At 52.0% G+C, this 17,133-nt stretch overlaps 1 long non-coding RNA gene across 13 annotated transcripts in view; it reads right to left on the reverse strand.

The window, feature by feature from the left end:
* Positions 1-15,762, reverse strand: part of LOC126959717 (uncharacterized) — a 459,264-nt gene extending 443,502 nt beyond the window's left edge. The window contains exon 1 of one of the 13 annotated variants that reach the window (XR_007727615.1): positions 15,751-15,762. This is a non-coding gene — a long non-coding RNA (uncharacterized LOC126959717). The other 12 variants (XR_007727614.1, XR_007727613.1, XR_007727612.1 and 9 more) reach the window with 12 other exon arrangements.
* Between the last annotated feature and the right edge of the window lie 1,371 nt (positions 15,763-17,133).

A 17,133-nucleotide genomic window follows, 5' to 3' on the forward strand; every position in this document is an offset into this window, starting at 1 on the left:
TCATACAACCTTCATGAGTCTTCTGACTCAAACCACAGTGGAGGCCTTGTCTTGTTCTAAGAAGCCATATGGCAAGGTGGAAAAAGAACCCCGGAATGGTTGTTCAACCTGGGCATAAGTCAGGGCTCTCCAGAGAAAGAGAACCATTGGGATATACATGAGGAGATTTATTATGGGAATTGGCTCTTGAGACTATAGAGCCTGAGAAGCCCCATGACCTGTTTTCTGCAAGCTGGAGAACCAGGAATGTTAGTGGTGTACTTTTTTCCAAGTCTAAAGGCCTGACAATTGAGATAGGGTTGGGGGACAGCTGCTATAAGTTACTGGGTTCAAACGCCCCAGAACTAAACTCTCTAATGTCCAAGGGCAGAAGAAGATGGATGTCCCAGTCAGAGCAAAGAGAGAGAATTCACCTTTCCTCTGTGTTTTTGTTCAATCTGGGCCCTCAGTGGATTGGATGATGCCTGCTTACTTGGTGAGAACAGGTCTTCTTTACTCAGTCTACCCATGCAAATGCTAATCTCTTCCAGAAAGAGATTACAGACACACCCAGAAATATTGCTTTAGCAGCTATCTGGGCATCACTTTGCACAGTCAAGTTGACACATACAATGAAGCATTACAACCTGAGTTCAAATTCTTGCTCTGTTGCTCGCTACCTGGATACCTAGGACAACCCTCAACCTCTCTGAGCCTCAGTTCTGCAAAAATGCAGTTGACTCTTGACTCTATGGGTTCACTGTAAGGAACTGTTAAGGTGACAGTGCATGGTACGTTGGAGGAGCTCCAAAAATAAAGGCTCATGTTCAAGAAATGCTGTCAACCCACAAAGACATTTCTTATACCCGCAATATGAACTTGATTTCCACAAATAATACATTTTTCTTAGTCTATGTTTTTTCCTCTCTAAGGAACCACCCAATCGCACAGAAAATGAATTCCCACTTCCACCTTCCTGGTGGCTTGGACAACTCTCTGTCCTTCAGTGTCCTTGCTACATTCTCCCTCTCCCATTTGTGCTGTTGTCAGCTCCATCAGAGCAGGAGAAAGAGGCAGGAATTAGGTCTTTATCATGATTGCTTAGACTGTCCTGCTAGTGTTCATTGAAAGACTTTTTTTTTTTTAGTTCAAAATGTAAAAACTAAGAGCCAGGTCTTCCTTAACTAAATTCAAGTAGACATTTTCATTAAAAAAAAAAATAAGGACTCAGAAGCCATAAGGGAAACAAGCAAATGTTCATGCTCCCCCTCATTCTCCCTTGACTCAGCGGGGAGGAACTGGTCACAAGGCTTCCCCCAGCAGAGAGGCCACAAAGAGAAGGCTGCGCATCACCAGCGGCCTGTGGATGCCCAGGGAAGCGGGTCTTATCTGGTCAGGGCAAGAACAATGTTTCTATCCACTGGTCATTGCATTCAGTGATCCAAAAGTGTTTACTAAGCACCTACTGTGTGCAAGGCATCATGCTACATGCTGGCGTGACCCTAGGGGAAGAAAGAAGTCAACACCGTTCTGGAGTTTCTCAAAACCCTAGGGAGCCAGCCCTAGGCCTTCTCTTCTGTGGGGCTGGCCTGTCTCAAGAGGGGCCTGACAAGGACCCACAAGTTCTTTTAAATGATGCTTCCCCAACACTGCAATGCTTTTACAAACACCATGTTGATCCTAAATCCAAACTGCTGCCCTATCCTAAAGCCCTTTGGGATCTAGGCCCCCAAAATTAATGGCTATCCAGGTCAGGAGGTATCTGTTCATCTTCTTTTCCATCAGGGCAAAACGTCTGATCCTGACTGGCCCTTAACTCAGAGCTGGAGAACACAGCAGCTTCGTTGCACTCCTAAAGAGGAAAACAAAAAAGAACAAAGCTCAAAAAGGCATGGAGAGAGGGTCCCGGGTGGGAGGGCCCCTAAGCTCAGTGAGTACAGCACAGATCCACGTCGGAGGGCTGAGCACGTTCTTCTGGAGAGTCGTGGGGTCTGTCTACCTGCTAATTATACCAGGAATTTCATCCGTCTGCAAAGGCATCTCTTACACTCACAAGATGAATTTTGTATTTCACAAATAATGCAGCATCTCTTAAATCAGCACTTTTCTTCTCTAAGAATACTCCCAGCCACACAGAAAAATTAAAAATATTCCCAGAGAGGCCGGGCATGGTGGCTCAAGCCTGTAATCCCAGCACTTTGGGAGGCCGAGACGGGCGGATCACGAGGTCAGGAGATCGAGACCATCCTGGCTAACACGGTGAAACCCCGTCTCTACTAAAAATACAAAAAAAAAAAAAAAATAGCCGGGCGAGGTGGCGGGCGCCTGTAGTCCCAGCTACTTGGGAGGCTGAGGCAGGAGAATGGCGTAAACACAGGAGGCGGAGCTTGCAGTGAGCTGAGATCCGGCCACTGCACTCCAGCCTGGGCGGCAGAGCGAGACTCCGTCTCAAAAAAAAAAAAAAAAAAAAAAAAAAATCCCAGAGAATGGGGTTTATAAAAACACTTCAAAGAAGTGGACATAGCTGTAGAAAAAGGTCTCAGAAACTGCCACCGCCATTGCAGACAAGGTGACTCAAGGCTGGTGTGGACGGTGGCCTCATCAGATGGGGATATGGTCCTGCCTTGCAAGACTGTGGCTAGAGCATCACAGAGATAACCGCCGACAGGAATGGGCAGCTGCCCCCAGACTCCCCCTCCCTATCCCTCCTTTCCTTGGCCCTGGCTGACAGCACAGCAGCCTAAAGTGGCTTGAATATTGGGGTTTTGAAAGGCTCCAGAAATGCTCCCAGGAAAGTGAGCCCCACACAAGCCCAGACAACAGGTTTACAAGGCTTTAGATGTCTTCTGCGCCTTACTGCACCGCAACTCTCAGCTCTCGAGGCCATGACCCCACGTTGACTCTTCCTTAACTTTTGACCCTCAGTTCAGCTCCTCAGCAGTTACTAGATTGTGCTGTTCAGGAGGAAGAATTGCTTGAGTCACAGCCCTCCTCCTGTCCCCAGCTCTCCTACATCTGCTTTTAGGCCAGGAAGTCTGACATCCCCATTCCAAATGAGCCTCTTGCCCCTGGAAGGAGAGTTCAGTTATGTGACCTCAGATAAATCAGCTACCCGCTCTGTGACCTTGAATGCCATCATGGGGTGTTTGGGCTTGCTCTGAAGGACATCAGAATTGTCAGAAAAATTATAAGCAAGTCATTTGCATTATACTGATTTGCATTTTTTAAAAGTTCCTTCTGATGGCTTTTTGAGGGCAAAAACCACATAAATGGAAAGAAGTCTTGCATTGGAGTCAGGCAGACACATCATGGTGCTGCCCTACTCAGTGAGGTGACCCTGGGGAGTCCTTTAGTGTGGCCACCTTGGGGGGTCTTGTTAAAATGCAGATCTGATTTTGCAGGGAGGAGGGAGGCCTGAGAGTCTGCGTTTCTCCCAAGTCCCGGGGTGATACTTCTGCAACAAGACCCAATTCCCTGGGCATCTGCAGGCCACCAGTGACACCCATGTTTCCCTGCACACAGAGCCTCAGTTTCCTCATCTGTAAAAATGGTATCAAGAAAACCCCAGGTGTATGGGGTGTGTGGGGTGTGAGCCAGATCTCACACGTGGCTAGGCTTTTGCTGAGGCCCCCTGCCCCCAGCTCCCTTTCTCCCCATTACTGCTATGCCCCAGGATGATTAGTGTCTGTTCTAGGCTCAGCACTGACTCCTTCATTTCCGCTCCTCCCTCCTTTTATAGTTGGTGTACTGTGGAACTTTGCTTGGCACTGGACTTGCCTTTCAAATGCCCTAGAAATCTTCTTTTGGCTCTCCTCTCTTCTCAAATTCAAAATCCACAATGCTTGCCCAGGCTTTCTACAGTCCCAGCGCCATTATAAGATTAGAATTTTGCAACACCTGCCTCTGCTGCTCCCAAGGTCCGACTTTTCATGCCAAGCAAGGCACAAGACACATTGGCCACATTCTCCTTCCAAGTGAGGGAGCAACCTGTGAGGATGGGCTTTCTAATAATAAGGCCTTAGGTTTGCAGCTTACCTGGTTCACTTCCCAGGCCCTGCAGAGTGCTGGGGTTGGGGAGGGCTTGCAGAAATCCAATGAGGTAGGGAGGGTGGGAAGCTCTGTGTATAGGCCACTGGCCCAGAAATTTCAGGGCCTGGGAGCTTATCCTGGCTCTGCCGCTCATTCCCTCTATGACTCTGGACAGGTCATGACCCACTCAGGCCTCAGTTTATCCATCTCTAAAAAAGACATGGAACTAAGTGTCCTCTAGGAACCCTTGCAGCCCCCCATCCTCTTGTGGTCTCCAGTTTGTAAGTGAGAAGACTCAGGGTTTCTGACTATGGGCCAGGGCTCTTTCTACCCATGATATATGTGGTAGTCATGCTTTACAGCCATGATACATGATACATACATCATATACATCCAAGATAAACATGGAGTCACTTCCTTCCATTTTGAAAATGAGCCACTCAACCCCACATTTCGCTCCCACTGTGGCCCCATTTCTTTGTTCTTTTTTATTGCAAAACTCCTTGATAGAGTTCTTGGGGAGGTTTTTAATTATGTCTGCCAATTCTTTCACACTGCTCCCAGGGAGAGATGAGGTCCATGTCTCCCATTTGAAATGGGGTAGGCTTTTGAGAGTATTTTGACTAACAAGGTAGGGTAAAAGGCCACACACACAGCTCTGCTTTGCTCACAGAAATTCTCCTTCTTAAGCAGTTTCAATACCCTGAAGCCGCCATGCTGCAAGGAAGCCCAAATGAGCTCCCATCCAGCAACATCATGGAGAGACCCCGAAACTTCATGAAAAGCGAGACAGAGATCTGCCTGATCAGCACCCAGCAAGCTCCGGCTCCAGTCACTGAGGGCCTGCATGACACTGCCTGGCAGGTCCTAAGTCAGAACTGCCCAGCCAAGCCCTTATTCTCAGAAACCATGACAGATAATGAAATGATTGCCACTGCTCTGTGCCACTAAGATGTGAGTGACAAGACAGCACTCAACACTGGAACAATTGTCTATGTGTGCTCCTGTAAATCCCTTCACCACCCCACTGCTCCTCCCAAACTGCTTTCATGACGCATGATCATCACTGTGCCAAATCCAACAGTTTTCACCCTTCATCCTACTCAACCTGTCAGCACCATTTGACCTGAAGTCATACCCTGTTATGTCGTGCTCTGCTCAAAACTCCCCAGTGGTTTCCCATCTAACTTAGACTAAAATCCAAAGTCAAGACAATAGCCAATGGAGCCCTACCTGATCTGTCGCCCATCCCCCTTACCCTTCTCACTCAATTCCCATTACTCTTCCTTCTGCTCCCTCTGCTCTGTCCACTGTGGCCTCCTGGCAATGCCTCAAACATGTTTCCACCTCAGGGTCTTTGCACTTGCTGCTCCCTTGGCCTGGAACTCCTAGATAATTGCATGGCTCTTGCCCACACCTCCCTCAAGTGCCACTCATCTAAAAAAGCTTTCCCTAATGGCCCTTAATATTTTCTTAAAAATTTATTATTATTATTATTATTATTGAGACAGAGTTTTGCTCTGTCACCCAGGTTGGAGTGCAGTGGCGCAATCTTGGCTCACTGCAACCTCCACCTCCCGGGTTCAAGGGATTCTCCTGCCTCAGCCTCCCAAGTAGCTGGGATTACAGGCAACAGCCACCAAGCCCAGCTAATTTTCATATTTTTAGTAGAGACAAGATTTCACCGTGTTAGCCAGGATGGTCTCAATCTCCTGACCTCGTGATCTACCCGCCTCAGCCTCCCAAAGTGCTGGGATTATAGACATGAGCCACTGCATCCAGCCCCTTATTTAAAATAGACATCCACCTGCTGGGCACAGTGGTTCACGCCTGCAATTCCAGCACTTTGGGAGCCGAGGAGGGCGGATCATGAGGTCAGGAGATCGAAACCATCCTGGCTAACATGGTAAAACCCTGTCTCTACTAAAAATACAAAGAATTAGCCAGGCGTGGTGGCAGGCAACTGTAGTCCCAGCTATTCAGGAGGCTGAGGCAGGAGAACCCAGGAGGCAGAGCTTGCAGTGAGCCGAGATCACACCACTGCACTCCAGACTGGGCAACAGAGTAAGACTCCATCTCAAAAAAAAAAAGATACCCACTAACACCCTCACACACAGAGTACACCACTACTGGACCCTTTCTTGCCCCTGTTTATTTTCCTATAACACGCCTCACGCTCTGGCATACCTTACATTCATTTGTTCTGTCTCCCTCCACTCAATTTTAAGTTCCCTGAAGGTAGGAATTTTAGGCTGTTTTATTCACTGCTGTTTTCCCAGCATCTAAACAGCGTCTGGCACATAGAAAGTACTCAATAAGTGTTTGAATGAATGAATGAATGAATGGATATGATATGATATATGATATGATATGATTATGGCTCCCAATTGCTGCCATCAGAGTGATACCAGACACAAATCATTACCCGCACCCTTCAATAGCTCCCTATCATCTGGAGGATAAACCCAACGTCCTTAACCCTACCTTTAAGGCCCTTTATGACCTGGCTCCTACAGACTTCTGTAGCCGCCACTGCTCACTGCTTCCTGCTTTGCACTTCACACTCCAGCAACACCTAACTGCTTGAGTTTTTCTACATGTCCCCATGATATGTCCCATGTTCTTATCTTTGCTCTACTGTCCCCTCTTGCCTGGAATGCCCTCCCTGCCTTCTCCTCCCTGAAACATTACCTCTCTTTCTTCAGTGTGCAGCTCAAATATCCCTTCCCCAAGGAACCTTCCTTGCCTTTCCTAGGCTGATCAGCTTCTTCTTCATGCTCCTAAAGCAGCATGGATTGATCTCCATCACTGTAGCTACCACTTGATGGTTCACCTACCTGTTTTCCCCACTCCCCACTAGTTGTAGAGAATACCAATGACTAAAGACATGAGCATGTTAATTTAATGAAGGGCAAGATCCAGGGTCAATGCTGGAAATGATATGCTACAGGACGACCTCAGATGAAAGGAAGAGGAACGTTGAGTCAAATCTTCTTGGTCCTTCTTTTGGAGAAACTTGGATGTGAACTGGATATCAGGAGATGCTTTGGAATTATTGTTGATTTCCTTGGGTATATCTGTAAAATGGGGATAATAGTATGCCTGTCTCCATTGGTTGCTGTAGGCTTTAAATCTAGCATTAAGTTAGGCACATCTTCAAGAGGTGCTGAACACAGAACAGTGCTCAGTCAGTGATACTGACGAACAAACATGATGCTTCCATCTGGTCCAGGGCTGGGCGTGTGGTAGACACTCCCAGAATGTCTTTGAATTGGAAAAAGAAATGGAGGCATGAGCATGTGGGGATTTCATGCAGCACCACCCGGAGCGTGTTTTGATGGTGCAAGGAAGAGAGGAGAGTAGAGCCCCTATTCAGGATCCTGCAGGGATGGGGCTGAGCCTGAGCAGATGGTGAGGTGACAGGTCCCTGCTCTTCTTCCCTCTACCTTCAGCAGGCAATTAATTACCTGCGTGCTTCTCTCATTTCTACAACAATGACGCCCCTCCTGGGCCCAGGGAGCAGAGGAAGGGGAGCTGCTTCCCTGACAGTTCTGGAAAAACCAAGGCTGAGGCTGACAGGGGGAGGAAGATTTTGCCAGTCTCTGCTGGGAGACTCAGAATCACTAACAGCAATGGCCAACAAATCCACCCACCCGGTGGCAAAATTGTGAGCATGATCATCAGGATTAACATGAACTGCTTACTGAGAATATGACTTGGCCTAGGTTCACTTTTTATTGGTTATTTTATTTGAACTTCATATGTTAATTCCATGAAATAGGAATATTACCACCATTTTGTAGATGAAGAAACTGAGGGTCAGAGGTGGGTGGAGCATCTCCTAGATTCACATGGAGTCGGGATTTAAACAATTGCAGAGCTCTTCTCTGCTACACAAGTTCACAAGTTTCGGAGAAAAAGCCCAAACGGTGAGGTCAGGAATAACACCACCCCACCCCCCGACACACTTCACACACACCACATATACACACATACACCAAGAACCCGGTTTGGTGATAAATAAAGATGTAGAGAGCCACACTCCTGTGTCCTGGGCCATTTCCTCCCAGGACCTCTGCTCCTGACATCCAGCATGCCTACTCCTCCCACTCTGCTTAGCGAAGCTGCCCTGTCCCACCCAGCCCCACTCTCACACGCTCCCAGGCTGGAACCTTCCAATACGGTCGGGGTCTCCAGCCTCCCCTCCAGCACCTCCCCGAACATTGGTAGCTGCAGGACAGACCTTACCTACTGGTCAAAGCACCCAGAAGTCAGGGCACACCCCTGGCCTTGGATGAAGACAGAGATGAAATACACACCCAGGGATTCAGGGAGAAGCCTCTGCCTTGGACAGGAGTGGCTAATTCCAGAAAATAACAGAGACTCCACAAAAGCGCATGAAGGGCCCTCCCTGCACTCAGACTGACTCTTGTCTAGCAACTGAGGGATCTTTAGATGTTGTCTGTTTCAAAACAACTTTTGTGCCCATTGGCCAATATGATGACAGAAACAGACTCTTAACAAGGACATGCTTTCTCTATCTTTCTATACCTGCATTCGTTCATTAACACAGTTTTTGTTGAGCCCTATCTATGAATTAAGTCCTGTTCTAGGTGCTGGAGATACAGCAGTGAAGGAAACAGACAAGAACTCCTGGCCCTGTGGAGCTGACATTCTGGTAGATGGATAAGCCCCACATACAGAGGTAAACAGGTAAACATACCATGTGTCAGATGGCCAAACAGGGGCTGTGGAGACAAGCAAAAAAAACGGGAGGGGAGTGGCTGCAATTTTAGATCAGAGGTCAGGGAAGCCTCACTAGGACAGTTTCATTTGAGCAAAGGCCCAAAGGAGCAGAAGGAGGTAGCCAGGCAGATATCTGGGGAGGAAGCATTCCAGGCAAAGAGAACTGCATGTACAAGAGCCCTGAGGCAGGAGCGACTTTACTTGGTCAAGGAACAGCAAGAGGCCAGCATGAGCCAGAGGAAGGCAATAGGAAAGGAGGAGAGGTGGGGACGAGGCCAACTTGTACAAGGCCTTGTGCACCACAGAAAGCTCTTTGGCTTTTCCTTTGAGCATGGCTGGAAGTGACCGGAAGCTTCTGAGCAGTGCTGGAATGTGATCTGACTTGAATTTTAAAAGAGGACTGTCTACTATGTGAAGAATAGATGGCTGGGGACAAGGTGGATGCAGAGTCAATGAGGGAGCTCTTGTAATAATTCAGCCAGGATGACAGAGGCTTGGCCCAGTAGGAGCCTGGGAAGATGGAGAAGGGGTTAGGCTCACACAATGGTGTATTAAAGGCTTATATATGTCTTCTCCCAGAGGCAACCCAGCAGGGAGTTAAGAGTGGGACCTCTGGAGTCCAGCAAGCTTCTGTTTTAATCCTGGTCACTCTTTCTCAGCTGGTTATCTTTGGGAAAATTGACTTAATCCTCCTAAAGTTCCAATGTTCCCTCATTGGAGAAACTACCTCTGCTACCTCTTAGTCATCCAATGTAGCAATGCCTGTGTATTAGTCCATTCATACATTGCTATAAAGACATACCTGAGACTGGGTGATTTGTAAAGAAAAAAGGTTTAATTGACTTACAGTTCTGCAGGTTGTACAGGAATCATGGCTTGGGCAGCCTTAGGAAACTTACAATCAAGGCAGAAGGTGAAGGGGAGCAGGCACATCTTCACATGGCTGGCAGGAGAGCAAGCAAGTGAAGGGTAAAGTGCTACACACTTTCAAACAACCAGATCTCATAAGAACTCTATTATGAGAACAGCAAGAGGGAAGTCCACCCCCATGATTCAGTCACCTCCCAGCAGGCCCCTCCTCCAACGACATCAGCCTGTAACACCCCCTCCCTGACCACCACCCAGCACAGCTTCTGACACACAGAAAGCACTCAATCATGATCAGACTTGTGGTGGCTCTTTGATTTCATGACTCTGTTACCAAGACCCACTAGGACAGAGGCCACAACAAGCTCTGTCTGCTGTACTCCAAAATGCCAACTCTTATATCTGCTCCAAATTAAACTCCAGGTTCGTCTGGGAATTTAGGACACTCTGACCCTGCCAGTCCGACCAGTGACCATGCTGGCCTTCCCCTTGTAACCTCAGGGATGGCTTATCCCATGTTTATATATAGGAGCTTTGGAATCAAAATTATGATAATAGTGACTTTGGTAAGAAACTATTTTTGGTATGAAATCCATTGAACTAATGTAAGCCCTTAAAATAGTTTTCCACATATCATGAGCTGTATCTTGCTTTCCCCATGTCCATTAGTCATTTTAGAAATTGTTTTCATAGGATTGGACTCAGGCACAGAGCTGCTGCATCTTACAACTTCAGGAAGTGCTGGCTAGGGGCAGCCCCTGGCATGCACGGGGCAGCAAGCTATGGGTCTGGGCATGGCTTATCTTGTCCACGTGGTCATACAACAAAGCTTGGATTCACTGAGCAATTGTTGGACCCATCTTGGCTTCTGCCAGGTGGTTTTGCTTAGCATCATTATTTCTTTCAAGTTCACCAGTGAGCTTGCTGCACGATGAGGTCAAAGCAGCAGGGTCATGACATCCTCTGGGCCAAAACATCCTCTGGGCCAAAACAGCAGGATTTTGCCCCAGTCCCTGGTGATGCTTCTGGCACCTCAGACACACCTGGGCTGTGTGGCTCTCATTCCCTTGGCATTCCTGTGACCCCTCCCAGTGGGGAATGCTTAACCCCCATCTCAGACCTCTGCCCACTTGGGGTCCACCACAGCCTGACCTCTTCGGCACTACTGCCAATATCAAGGTAAGTTATTCATCAGTGTCACCCCAAGGATTAAAAGGAAAGAAGACATCCCAGCAATGGTCCTCCCTGGTCCTGGCCATTCCCTCTAGCAGTGCCATCCAGCACATGCAATTCAGAGGTCCTAGTCTAATCCCCATCCCCCAACACACACACACATACACACACACACACACACACACACACACAGAGTGAGTGAGGAGATTTCTGGAGACAAGCTTTGCCCTGGGGGACTGTACCAAGGTCCCCTGGCTCTGCACTGCAGTAACTGAGCCAGCACCAGCAGTCTCATCACCCTCGCCTGGACTGCGGCCTCCCTGCCTCCCATGGCTTCCTCTGCATTGAATTGTGCCCCAGGAAGCTTTCAAAGTCTATCCAGACCCTATCCCGCCATACCCCGACCCAGAGGATGAAGCCACCTCCTTGTTTCATCTGCAGGTTCTTTCATCATATGGTCATCACTCGCCTCCCAGGCTCCTTGCCCACCAATGTCCAGTCCTCCTCTGCACAGTTCCCTCCAGATGTCCCCAGAGACTTGCAGGACCCATGTCTTCTCTACTTTTCCAGGCCTCCACAATTTGCCACAGCTGTTTTCTCAGCCTGACATCCCTTCTGCCCTCTGCTCTACAGCCCCAATGCACAGGGAGTCTCTTCTGCAGCTCCTCCCCCTCTCCTCCCAGAGGAGATGCTACTGGGCATCACCCAGATCCTCCTTCAGGACCAAGTTCTCCTCCCCAGCTGTGGGGGTGTTGGAGGCTGGGAGCTCCTCACTGGATCCCTTCCCAGGAATTGCCCTCTCCCAAGAGAGCTGCTTCTCCCAAGGCCATGCCATCCTTCCAGCCTGATCACTGTCGATGCGGGCAGTAGGGCCCAGGCAGAGAGGCAGCTGCTGGCCTTCACTCAGTGCAACTCTGTTTTTTGGTTTTTTTTTTTTTGAGACGGAGTCTCGCTCTGTCGCCCGGGCTGGAGTGCAGTGGCCAGATCTCAGCTCACTGCAAGCTCCGCCTCCCGGGTTCATGCCATTCTCCTGCCTCAGCCTGCCGAGTAGCTGGGATTACAGGCACCCGCCACCTCGCCTGGCTAATTTTTTGTATTTTTAGTAGAGACAGGGTTTCACTGTGTTAGCCAGGATGGTCTCGATCTCCTGACCTCATGATCCGCCTGTCTCGGCCTCCCAAAGTGCTGGGATTACAGGCTTGAGCCACCGCGCCCGGCCTCACTCAGTGCAACTCTGAAGAACCATCTAGAGCTTCCTATGCTGCAACCATGCCACATGGCAGCCTCTGCCTCTGCCCAGCCCTGCTCCCTGCTCTGCACCCCTGCAGGTGTCGCTGACAGCAGCCCCCATATGCCTTCTGCACGCAACCTCCCTTTCAGAGTCCACTGGCTGGGAATTGAATCTGTGATGGCCACCGACCCACAGCAGGTGGGTGCCTGTGGTAAGCCTGTGTTAATGCCTGCTCGAGCACCAGTCTCACTCCATGGGGACTCTTCATAGCCTGTCTCTCTGACCAGACCACCATCCTCTTGGCATCTTTATCCATTCATTCCAGAAACACTGACTAAGGAGCCCTAACTTATTCATTCATTCCACAAATCGTTAATGAGCCTATACCAGGTGATAAGTGCCAGGGATGAGCAATCAGACATGGGGCTTAAAATATGCCTTCTGCCTGTAATCCCAGCACTTTGGGAGGCCAAGGCAGGCAGATCACCTGAGGTTGGGAGTTCAAGACCATCCTAGCCAACATGGAGAAACCCCATCTCTACTAAAAATACAAAATTAGCCAGGTGTGGCGGCACATGCCTGTAATCCCTCAGGAGGCTGAGGCAGGAGAATTGCTTGAAGCCGGGAGGCGGATGTTGTAGTGAGCCAAGATCGCACCATTGCACTCCAGACTGGGCAACAAGAGCAAAACTCCATCTCAAAAAAAAATGCCTTCCCCTCTGTATGACTTACCCATGGCTACTATTACAAATCACCACATATTTAGTAGCTTAAAATAACACACATTTATTATCTTACAATGCTGTAGGTTCAAAATCCAACACAAGTCTGCCTGGGCTAATATCTGCATGCCGTTGGGCTACGTTTCTTCTGGAGACTGAGAGAGAATCCACTTCTCACCTTTTTGGCTTCTAGAGCTGCCCACATTCCTTGACTCATGGCTCCTTCCTCCATGGTCAGAGTCAGCAAGTGCAGGCTGGATTCTTCTTACACTTGGACCTTTCTCCTAGTGTCTTCTCTTCTCTGACTCTAACTCTGCCTCCTTCTTCCACTCATAGAGACCCTGTGGTTACATCAAGCCCACCCAGATAATCCAGGAAAAATCTCCTTATATAAAGTCAGCTGATTAGCAGCCTTAATTTAATTTGCTTTTTTTTTTTTTTTTTTTTGAGACGGAGTCTCGCTGTGTCACCCAGGCTGGAGTGCAGTGGCGCGATCTCGGCTCACTGCAAGCTCCGCCTCCCGGGTTCACGCAATTCTCCTGCCTCAGCCTCTGAGTAGCTGGGACTACAGGCGCCCGCCACCACGCCCGGCTAGTTTTTTGTATTTTTAGTAGAGACGGGGTTTCACCGGGTTAGCCAGGATGGTCTCGATCTCCTGACCTCGTGATCCACCCGCCTCGGCCTCCCAAAGTGCTGGGATTACAGGGTTGAGCCACCGCGCCCAGCCAATTTGCATTCTTAATTTTCCCCTTTGCCATGCGAGCTAATATATTTACAGATACCTGGGAGTAGAACATGGACATCTCTGGGGAGGGGGTGCATTATTCTGCGGATCCCACCCTCCTGCCTAGCTTGGACATGACACAACAGTAAATGCTCAGTAAATATTACAACAAAAGACTGAATGTATGAAAAGCCCTAAACAGTTGATCCCAAGCATGACTGCCTTCCCGCTCCTTCTACCCTCTCTCCTTGGCTCAGCTGCACTGGTTCTAGCTTGTGGCACATGCTCTCACCCTTCCTTGGGGTGTCACTAACCCCTCTGTTCAGCCTGAGCCCCAGCAAATACTCTTCCATTTTCCTCACTCGGTAATGTATGTCTCGTATGTGTATCTATCTCACTCTAAGATGTCTGTCCTGTCTGTCCTTTTCCTGCATCTGCGAGTCTTACAGCACCTGCCCCAGTGCTCCACCTGCCCCAGCGCTCCACCTGCCCCAGCGCTCCACCTCCCCCAGTGCTCCACCTCCCCCGTGCTCCACCTGCCCCCGTGCTCCACCTCCCCCGTGCTCCACCTGCCCCAGTGCTCCACCTCCCCCAGTGCTCCACCTCCCCAGTGCTCCACCTGCCCCAGCGCTCCACCTCCCCCAGCGCTCCACCTGCCCCAGCGCTCCACCTGCCCCAGCGCTCCACCTGCCCCAGCGCTCCACCTGCCCCAGCGCTCCACCTCCCCCAGCGCTCCACCTCCCCCAGCGCTCCACCTCCCCCAGCGCTCCACCTGCCCCAGCGCTCCACCTCCCCCAGTGCTCCACCTCCCCCAGTGCTCCACCTCCCCCCGTGCTCCACCTCCCCCCCCGCTCTCCACCTCCCCCAGCGCTCCACCTCCCCCGTGCTCCACCTCCCCCGTGCTCCACCTCCCCCGTGCTCCACCTCCCCCAGTGCTCCACCTCCCCAGTGCTCCACCTCCCCCAGTGCTCCACCTCCCCCGTGCTCCACCTCCCCCCGCGCTCCACCTCCCCCCGCGCTCCACCTCCCCCAGCGCTCCACCTCCCCCGTGCTCCACCTGCCCCAGTGCTCCACCTCCCCAGTGCTCCACCTCCCTCAGTGCTCCACCTCCCCAGTGCTCCACCTCCCCAGTGCTCCACCTCCCCCCGCGCTCCACCTCCCCCCGCGCTCCACCTCCCCCCCGCGCTCCACCTCCCCCAGCGCTCCACCTCCCCCAGCGCTCCACCTGCCCCAGCGCTCCACCTGCCCCAGCGCTGCCACCTGCCCCACCTGCGCTCCACCCACCTGCCCCAGCGCTCCACCTCACCCAGCGCTCCACCTCACCCAGCGCTCCACCTCACCCAGCGCTCCACCTCACCCAGCGCTCCACCTCACCCAGCGCTCCACCTCCCCCAGCGCTCCACCTGCCCCAGCGCTCCACCTCCCCAGCGCTCCACCTCCCCAGCGCTCCACCTCCCCCAGCGCTCCACCTCCCCCAGTGCTCCACCTCACCTCCCCCAGTGCTCCACCTCCCCCAGTGCTCCACCTCCCCCCCAGTGCTCCACCTCCCCAGTGCTCCACCTCCCCCAGTGCTCCACCTCCCCCGCGCTCCACCTCCCCCCGCGCTCCACCTCCCCCCCCGCGCTCCACCTGCCCCAGCGCTCCACCTGCCCCAGCGCTCCACCTGCCCCAGCGCTCCACCTGCCCCAGCGCTCCACCTCCCCCAGTGCTCCACCTCACCTCCCCCAGTGCTCCACCTGCCCCAGTGCTCCACCTCCCCCAGTGCTCCACCTCACCCAGTGCTCCACCTCACCCAGTGCTCCACCTCACCCAGTGCTCCACCTCCCTCAGTGCTCCACCTCACCTGCCCCAGTGCTCCACCTGCCCCAGTGCTCCACCTCCCCCAGCGCTCCACCTGCCCCAGCGCTCCACCTGCCCCAGCGCTCCACCTGCCCCAGCGCTCCACCTCCCCCAGCGCTCCACCTCCCCCAGTGCTCCACCTCACCTGCCCCAGTGCTCCACCTCCCCCAGTGCTCCACCTCCCCCAGTGCTCCACCTCCCCCAGTGCTCCACCTCACCTGCCCCAGTGCTCCACCTCCCCCAGTGCTCCACCTCCCCCCAGTGCTCCACCTGCCCCAGTGCTCCACCTGCCCCAGTGCTCCACCTGCCCCAGTGCTCCACCTCCCCCAGTGCTCCACCTCCCACAGTGCTCCACCTGCCCCAGTGCTCCACCTGCCCCAGTGCTCCACCTCCCCCAGTGCTCCACCTGCCCCAGTGCTCCACCTCCCCCAGTGCTCCACCTCCCCCAGCGCTCCACCTCCCCCAGTGCTCCACCTGCCCCAGTGCTCCACCTCCCCCCCCAGTGCTCCACCTCCCCCAGTGCTCCACCTGCCCCAGTGCTCCACCTCCCCCAGTGCTCCACCTCCCCCAGTGCTCCACCTGCCCCAGTGCTCCACCTCCCCCAGTGCTCCACCTGCCCCAGTGCTCCACCTGCCCCAGTGCTCCACCTCCCCCAGTGCTCCACCTCCCCCCAGTGCTCCACCTGCCCCAGTGCTCCACCTCCCCCAGTGCTCCACCTGCCCCAGTGCTCCACCTGCCCCAGTGCTCCACCTCCCCCAGTGCTCCACCTGCCCCAGTGCTCCACCTCCCCCAGTGCTCCACCTGCCCCAGTGCTCCACCTGCCCCAGTGCTCCACCTCCCTCAGTGCTCCACCTCCCCCAGTGCTCCACCTGCCCCAGTGCTCCACCTCCCCCAGTGCTCCACCTGCCCCAGTGCTCCACCTGCCCCAGTGCTCCACCTGCCCCAGTGCTCCACCTCCCCCAGTGCTCCACCTCCCCCAGTGCTCCAGAAATCATTCTGATATCCTCCTCTGCCCCCAATCCTCAGGTCCCCCCTCTAATCCCAGTACAGTTTTTCTGCATTCTACTTCTGTCTTCTCTCACCTCCTTTCTTCCTCTAAGGGCCCCACCTATACATTGTACATTTTCTTTTTTCTTTTGAGATAGGGTCTCTCTGTGTCACTCAGTCTGGAGTGCAGTGACATGATCTCAGCTCACTGCAACTTCTGCCTCCTGGGCTCAACTGATCCTTCCACCTCAGCCTCCTGAGTAGCTGGGACTACAGACACGCCACCACACCTGGCTAATTTTTTGTATTTTTAGTAGAGATGGGGTTTTGCCATGTTGCCCAGGCTGGTCTGGAACTCCTGGGCTCAAGTCATTCACTTGCCTTGGCCTCACAAAATGCTGGGATTATAGGCATGAGCCACCACACCCAGCCCACACTGTACATTTTCAATAAGCAAGTCATTCCCATTGATGGTGCCACATTTTATAAAGGTACTCAAGATGGCACATTTATTTTTTCATGCAGACAAATCCATGCCCACGCTCTCACTCCACTTCTGACATGTCTCTCCTAAATTTACAACCACTTTTTTGGGGATGGAGGAACCATTTTTAAAATAATGACATTTAATATTCCAAACATTTCCACTCCTGGTAATGTATTAATATCTTAAATTGTCAAGCCTCAGAAGCCAAAAAATCATAGTAATCACCCTGAGAAGCTGTGGCTGGTGCACGATTGATGAGAACTCCTATGTAACAAAGAGCCAAAGCAGCTGCTCCTCCATCCCTCCTTCACCTGGTCAAACCCACATATCACCTCCAAACCTTTAAGAG

Source organism: Macaca thibetana, chromosome 7 (assembly GCF_024542745.1).
Source record: "Macaca thibetana thibetana isolate TM-01 chromosome 7, ASM2454274v1, whole genome shotgun sequence".
Lineage (NCBI taxonomy): Eukaryota > Metazoa > Chordata > Mammalia > Primates > Cercopithecidae > Macaca > Macaca thibetana.